Genomic DNA, 7855 nt, shown 5'->3' with positions numbered 1-7855 from the left:
TCAGTGAGAAGGTTCTAGAAGGATGGGACAAAACGATAAAGCCCGCAGCTTCAGTGCTGGAGGGAGTGCAACTGAGTTTTAGCAGAAGGCAGAAAACCCACCCCCCGTTGTGTTGTCAGTTAAAGGAATGATCCTGGTGGCAAGCGAATAGGGAAAGCCAGCACTTTGTTCCCCTGAGGCTGCAGTCCAGGTTGGGGAAAGCAGTATTATGGTTGACAAGCTAGGAATTTAATTAGGAGATCCTAGAAATGAGACAACTATGGAGCAGCTTGAACAACTACCCCACACCCACTGGCTGCCTTCTGAGCACTTGCTGGATGGGGTGGGGACCAGAGATGATCCAAACTCTTCACTCATCCCTGGCTAACTGAAGCCATGAACTTGCAGAGATGTGAATGGGCATTCGGGAATCTTACTGGGTTGATAGAAATGTTCTAAAACTGGATTCTGGTGATGTTTGCCCAACTCTGTAAATTTATCCCAAATCACTAATTTTATACTCAAAACAGATAGATTTTAAGGTATGTAAATTATACATCAATAAATCTGTTAAAAACATTCAAGTTCTAATAAATAGCTCTAAGAAATGTTGTTTTAATTTTTCTTTTGTTATATTATGGCATTCCAAAACCAACTTCTGTCAGAACAATAATTAACTATTTTTGGTGATAGATATTGATCATCTGCAATGAGTTCTTCAGCACTTTCTGTCCTGCAAAAGAGCTTAGAAGACTAAATACCCAAGATCATCAATAAGCAAGACTCACTTGAAAGCCATATATTTAAAAAAAGGATGTGAGCTCATGATGTCAACGTTTATTGAGCATGGAAGTTTGCCACAGAAGCTAGGAGGCATGCTGTTTAAATTTGACTACCCTCAAGGAATGTACACTGTTACAATTGTAAGTTAACATACAATAGTATGTTAAAGTTAAATATTATATTAGTATTACTGGGATGGGGCTGGAAAAAAAAGATGCAGCCAACCACACCTGATAATTTATAAAAGAACTACTGCATTCACTATTGCATTTAATCCTCATAACAACCTTGTGGGTTTTGCCGAAAGGAGGGAAACCAAGGCTCAGAGTTGTTCAGCAACTTGTTCAAGGTCACATACATCAAGCAGAAGCTGAGATTTGAATCCATGTGGCTGATTCTCAAACTAATGTTGGCAAGGATCTGGGGTAACTGGCACTCATACTTGGTAAGTAGGGTGTAAGCTGGTAAAGTTTCCGTGGAAGATAACTTGGCCATACCTATCAAATGACAGCTGCATATATTCTTTGTCTTTGGAATTTCACTTCTAGGATGTTTGTAGTATAGTAGAAATGGCCATCAATAAGGAATTAGTTAAATTAGGCTCAATTCATAAAATGGAATCCTATGTAGCCATTAAGAAAGAGATGCATCTGAATATAGATATATGAGTAGAATGGTCTGCAAGATAATTATTAAGCTAAAAATAAGCTGTTCCCCACACTTTCTGTGTGTTGTTTTAAAAGGAACTGGCTGCCTAAAGAAATGGGGAATTGTGGATACTATCATGAAGCCAATTACACAATTTTTAACTGAGGTCTGTGGTTAATTTTTAACTGGTGTCTGTGGTTTCCATTTTTGCAATTAGCAAAATAGTGAGCTGTTGACTAGGATATGGGACTGCCTTGTGATGAAGTGAGTGTTTTTATGGTATTAGTGTTGTTGAATTCAAGTTCGTGTGCCCAGCACAGTAAGGCCAAACAAATCGAAATGTCGGATGTTGGAGCAGAGAAAGGTCTATGGAAGGTCCGAGCAGGGAGAACTGGTGGCTTGTGCTCCAAAGACCTGAACTCCTGCCTGTGTTTCAGGGAAGAAGTTTTTCTGGGCAAAATTTGGGGGGTGGGCTGCAGAATGTGTAACCTTCCTCTGATTGGTTAGTGGTGAGGTAACAGGGTGGTGTTCCAGGAATCTCAGTCACCAGCCTTCTGGTTCCAACCAGTCTGGGGTCCACATACTTGCGCTCAGCCTGAAGCTACCATCCCCCACCTGGGTGGAGGCCTTAGTTTCCATAGGAGAACTCAGAGATATATATCAGATTGTTCTCCCCCAATCCCCCACCCCACCCCAGGAGGAACCAGGACCCTGTCCCATTGCGGTACTATTGTTTCTTTCTGCCTTCCTTCACTCCCCTAATGAGTACCTGTTTGAATCTGTCCTTTGGAAATCAGGGAAGGTCTAAGAGGCTGAAAAGCCTTTTTCCTACAAACAATAAACAGGGGACATGGAAAGGCTATGGTGCCCAGAGTTTTATTAGTTAGAAGGAATTCTTCCTGACCATTCTTCTTATATTCTGGAAGCTCTTCTTTTTTCTGACTTGGCCCACCTACATCTTCAGAGTTAGAAGGAAACTTAGAAATCATGTAGCTCAACATTTAACAGCAGGTTTCAGCCTCCTAGTGAGTCCTGTCATCAGTTTTGTGGGTCACAACTAGCATTACTTCAATCATTAAAAATTAAATAATATGGACAAAAAGTATCAGAGTACATTGTACATAGAAAGGCTACATTTCATATTGGGAAACTCTGTGTTTTACAATATGATTTGTGTGCACATATGTGTATTTGTGTGTAGCAGGTGAGTTCGTGTGTGTATATGTGTGGTCTGCATGTGCATATATGTGTTTTTTTGTGTGTGCATTTTTGTGTGTGCTGTGTTTATGAATAAGTGTCTCTGTGTGTGATGGTTTAAATGTATTTCTTACTGTTGATCCTGGACTAAAAAGTGTAAGTCTATTGTCCTAGTTCAAAATACCTTATATTATGGGTAAGGAAATGGAGGCTCATACAGGCCAAGTGACTTGCCCAAGATGAGTAGCAGGGCTAGAATTCCTGCTCACGCATCCAGACTTACAGGTTTCCTCCTTGTTTCATACCTCATAGATGCCTCTGTGGCCAGAGCCACTGAAGGACTTTGCAGAGTGGAAAGGTAGGTAATTGGATTTGCTTTTCTGAAAAAACATGAGGAATGATGTGGTGGATGGAATGGAGGGAACTTCGTGGAGGCTGGGACTCTGGGGAGGAGGTTTTCATATCAGCCCTGGTAAGAACTGGTGACTCACTCCAGTAAGGCATTGGCCCTAGGCCCTGCTGAGGACAAGCAAGGTGTGAAATTTATTTAGAAGGCAGCCATGACAGGACCTGATGATGAATTTGAATTTGAAGTGGTTTCAGAGAAAGAGTCAAGAAGAAATTCCAAGTTTCAGACTGGGGTACCTGGATAAACGGTAGGGCTGTTTTCTGAACAAGAGAACATAGGAGAAGGAGCAGTTTCAGGGGCAAAGACAATGAAGATAATTTGCCTGGATTGAAGGTTTCTAGAGATTTTTCCACTGGCCACAAACACAGCCTCTGTCACTGACTAGATTCGTGACCTTGACAAGTTGCTTCACTTTTCCAGGCTTAAATTTTCTCCTTCAAGAAAAGGCAAAATGGTCTTTCTGCACTAGCCAGAGAGGGGTCCATATGAGATGTTTTGGGAACCTTCAGATAAAGACTTCCAGAAGGGAGTGAGAAATCCAGCTTAGGACACGGAAGAGAGCATGGGGTTGGAGCTCATTACCTGAGAGTCATCAGTGGAGGTTAAAGGATAGCTATGAAGTGATCTCTTCTTTGGGTTTCATTGGTGCCTACCCCTGAGTGTGGTTTCCAGGGTTTCTTATTGGAAAGCCATGGGCAGAAACTTCTCACAGTATATCACTTCAATCAAACGCCACAGAAATGCAAAGTGAAACCACTGGGGACACACCCAGAAACCAAACCAACAAATTCTTCTCTCAGAAACTCTTCCTTTATTTACTTGTTTGGTTTCCATTTTGTGCCAGGGTAATAAAACAACTCTTTCTTTCCTTTACGTGGAACCTCTTTATTCAGCTACCAGGGACTTCCCTCTAGTAGGGGCAGCACCCACCCCAAGGACTTACCCCAGAGGCCTCAGAACAGAAGCAACTGCATTTCCACTTGAACTGTTATTTCTCTGTCTAAGGAATCTTCCTGACCAATAATTCTGCTAACCCTTTATGGGAAATTTGGCCTTGGGGCTCCATTTACAGATATTAAATTCACAGTGAAACTGTACAAGACTCCCATTCATTAGAAGTTCCATTCATACTCTCCAAGCTAAAAACCAGAAACCACATTTTGGGTTGTAGAAGTAGCCACTCTAAATGACCCAACTGACCAATTGTTTCTGTTATGAGATATATGTATTTTGTGAATTCCAAGGGAATTCATGAAATAAAGGGAGAAACATTTTCTTATTTCACTTTTTATATAGACACTAAGGTTTTGTTGGGAGGTTACATGGGTATGGGGCAGGGACATTTCTAAGTGGCAACTATCAAACTGGGGCAACATTAAAGGAAACTGGATGCAGAATTTGCCTGGATTGAAGGTATCTAGAAATTTTCCACTGGCCACAAATACAGCATCTGTCACTGACTAGATTCATGACCTTGACAAGTTGCTTCACCTTTCCATGCTTAAATTTTCTTCTTCAAGAAAAGGCAAAATAGTCTTTCCACACTAGCCAGAGAGGGGTCCATATGGCAGCGTTGTTCTGGGCTGCCCCTTGTAACTTACAGGGAAAATTTCATAATATCCAGAGCCCTTGATGTCCTGCAAATGAAGGAGGAGGATGTCCTCAAATCCCTCACAGCAGAGCCCACTTAGGTGGCACCAACCTGACCTCCAAATGGAACAGCACATCTACAAAAGGAAAAGTGATGGCGTTACCTCATAAATCTGAAGAGAACCCGGGAGAAGCTTCTGCCAGCAGCTCGTGCCATTGTCGACACTGAAAACCCAGCAGATGCCAGCGTCATACCCTCCAGGAATGCGGGCCAGCGATCTGTGCTGAAGTTTGCTGCTGCCACGGGAGCCTCTCCTATTGTAGGCGCTCCATCCACTCCTGGCAGCTTCACTAACCGGATCCAGGCGGCCTTCCGCTGTGTGTTGTGCGGTTAGCAGGGGTGACCACCAGCCTCACAGAGGCGTCTTATGGTAACCCGCGTACCGTTGCTCCACGTCACACAGACTCTCCCCCTGCGCTGTGTGGACACTGCCATCCCTGCAGCACGAGGGGAGCTCCCGGCGGGTCTGAGGTGGTGGTGCTGGCCTGGGGAGTGTGCGCCTGCGCGGCTCCATCTCAGGTGCGCGCTCGTGGGAGGTCAGGTCCCGTCTCTGCTTCTACACGGATCGTGAAGAGACTGAAAAGGAAGAGCAGGCGGCTGCTGAAAAGGCTGAGACCCCAGAGGAATTTCCGGGGGCATGAGCCGCTCCAGGTCCCGAACTTATTGTTACTCAACCCGGAGTTGCAGACGGGTCTGAAGGCGCAGGTGGCCTCAGCACCTTCCAGCAGCGCCTCCTGAAGGACCGCGGCGCGCAGCCAGCCTCTGAAGGCCGGTCTGCCGCTCCCGCTGCGCAGACCACTAAATGGGGAGAAACAACTAGAGTGGTCTCAAAGCTGCTCTTCCACAGACTCTTAAACAGAAGATGGAAATAAGGTCGATGGAAAATAAACAGTTTCTTAAAAAACAGAAAAGAAAAGGAGAAATGGGATCAGGTGGTTACTGAGTTTCCTTTTGGATCTAAAAATGCTTTGATTTTAGGAATGGTTCTACAGTATTCCTCCTTAAAGGGACAATTGTGTCAGACACTTTGGAAAGATAAATACAGTTTCTTTGACTTGCAACTTCACTCAATCAATTAGGCAAATTTGTATGAAGGAGCCTATTACGTGCCTGGCATTTTGCTTGGTGCTGGGGAAACTTAGGGCAAAGGTCACAGTATCCTCTGCCCTTGCAGGCTACAGAGGAGACAAGACAGCTGTGTTCCAAGATCAGCAGCTGCCTGAGCTTTCTATTTCTGGCTCTGCCATGCATGTCCATGTCATTGTCACACTCAGTGTAAAATGGAGTCAAACTCTGATAATTTATTGTCTATCTCCTCCACTAGCATGGAAGGCAGGAATTTTGTCTCTTTTATTGATTGTTGTATGTCCAATAACTGGAAGAATGCCCAACATATTATTGGTGATTGAAATACAAGGTGTAAGGATGGGTCACAAGTTTGAAGGATATTTTAAAAGGTGATAGAAGCTAACACAGTGGTCTTCAAACTGCAGTATGCTTATCCAAAAAGAGTTTACAAAGACTTTCCAAGAGATGGATGGGATGGATAGCTTTAGGGGAATCAATTTCCAGATCCTCAACTTCTGTATGAGTTATTTCTCAAAGTTGACCTGCCTGAGAATGCACTGAGAAACCTGTCCTGCTGGTTTCTTTTCCATCTTCTGTTTTACAATCCTTCTTCTTACTCCACAAATGAATGGCTTTTCTCTCCAGTCTTACTGAGATGCATTCCCCCAGGTGGTAAAAAAACACCCGTGAAGAAACTCTGGGAGGTATAGGGACAGGTATGAAACAGTAAATGGCTCTAATGACTGGTTAATATATTTTTGCAAGTCAAGTGCTTTCCAATACTTTGCTGTCACAAAATTCAAGAACTAATGGAGCTGTCATCTGAAAGATCACTAAAAATAATTTTTGATGGTAGATCACAACATGTTTTTGGCATATAATTCAAAGGGAACTCAAAGAATTGATTGACGTCACCATACAAGGGTCTTTCCATTCCCACCTACTTAATTATGAACAGGATTTTTCCAAGATTTTCATCTATAAATACAATAATGGGAATAGAAATAATGGAGAACTCTGTCTCATTCTGTCAATAAGTAATATTCATTGACAGATACATGAATGAATTGGGAAAAAAAACCCTCCTCTCAATAAAAGGTGCATTTCCAATACAATTTCCCTTTTTATTCTATAATTGTCCATCAAAGTTTATAATATATGTATGTTGTTTTAGTCAAATGATTAATTATAGTAACTGTAACAAATATAGAAGACTTTTTTACTTAGAACCTTACGGTCACAGGAAACTTAAAAATTTAAATTGATATATATATATATTTATGTGTAAAGAAGTTTGATAGGGTGATCAATAAACCATTTTGAAAAACTAAATAAAATTACATTAGTACTAAATTTTGAGGGGGGGAGTAGAATAGAATAAGAATAAATAAATTAAAGAAGAGCTCACTCATTTATTTTTTTTAACAGGATATTATAGGGAATTCCCTGGCAGTCCAGTGGTTAGGACTCCGCACTCTCACTGCCAAGGGCCTGGGTTTGATCCCTGGCTGGGGAACTAAAATCCTACAAGCCACGTAGTGGCTGCCAAAAAAAAAAAAAAAAAAAGGATATGATGCTCAAATTGGTTTGGTATTTAAGTTCCATTGGACATTAAAAAATTTTTTTTTTTTAATTAATTAATTAATTATTGTTTTGGCTATGTTGGGTCTTCGTTGCTGCACGCAGGCTCTCTCTAGTTGCAGTGAGTGGTTTCTCTAGTTTCTCTTCGTTGCAATGCACAGGCTTCTCACTGTGGTGGCTTCTCTTGTTGCACAGCACGGGCTCTAGGCGCACAGGCTTCAGTAGTTGTGGCACGTGGGCTCAGTAGTTGTGGCTTGTGGGCTCTAGAGCGCAGGCTCAGTAGTTGTGGCGCACGGGCTTAGGTGCTCCGCAGCATGTGGGATCTTCCCGGACCAGGGATCGAACCGGTGTCCCCGGCATTGGTAGGTGGATTCTTAACCACTGCACCACCAGAGAAGTACTCTATTGGACATTTAAAAGATGCATTCCATTGGACACATCAGATGTATTTTTAAATGTTTATATTTAGAAAGTTCTGGAAATGATATTTTTTGTAGTTCTTTAAATATAGGATGGACAAATTTTGAAGTCACCTTAGA

The 7855-nt window shown here is 42.3% G+C and overlaps 1 pseudogene; it reads left to right on the top strand.

Annotated features, from left to right (window-relative positions):
* The first annotated feature begins 3183 nt into the window (after window positions 1-3183).
* On the top strand, window positions 3184-5539 carry LOC102995127 (40S ribosomal protein SA-like; annotated as a pseudogene).
* The last annotated feature ends 2316 nt before the right edge of the window (window positions 5540-7855 follow it).

The sequence above is a fragment of the Physeter macrocephalus genome, chromosome 1, assembly GCF_002837175.3.
Source record: "Physeter macrocephalus isolate SW-GA chromosome 1, ASM283717v5, whole genome shotgun sequence".
Classification (NCBI taxonomy): domain Eukaryota; kingdom Metazoa; phylum Chordata; class Mammalia; order Artiodactyla; family Physeteridae; genus Physeter; species Physeter macrocephalus.
The sequence above is the reverse complement of the archived record's forward strand: the minus strand, read 5'-3'. Positions and strand labels throughout refer to the sequence as shown.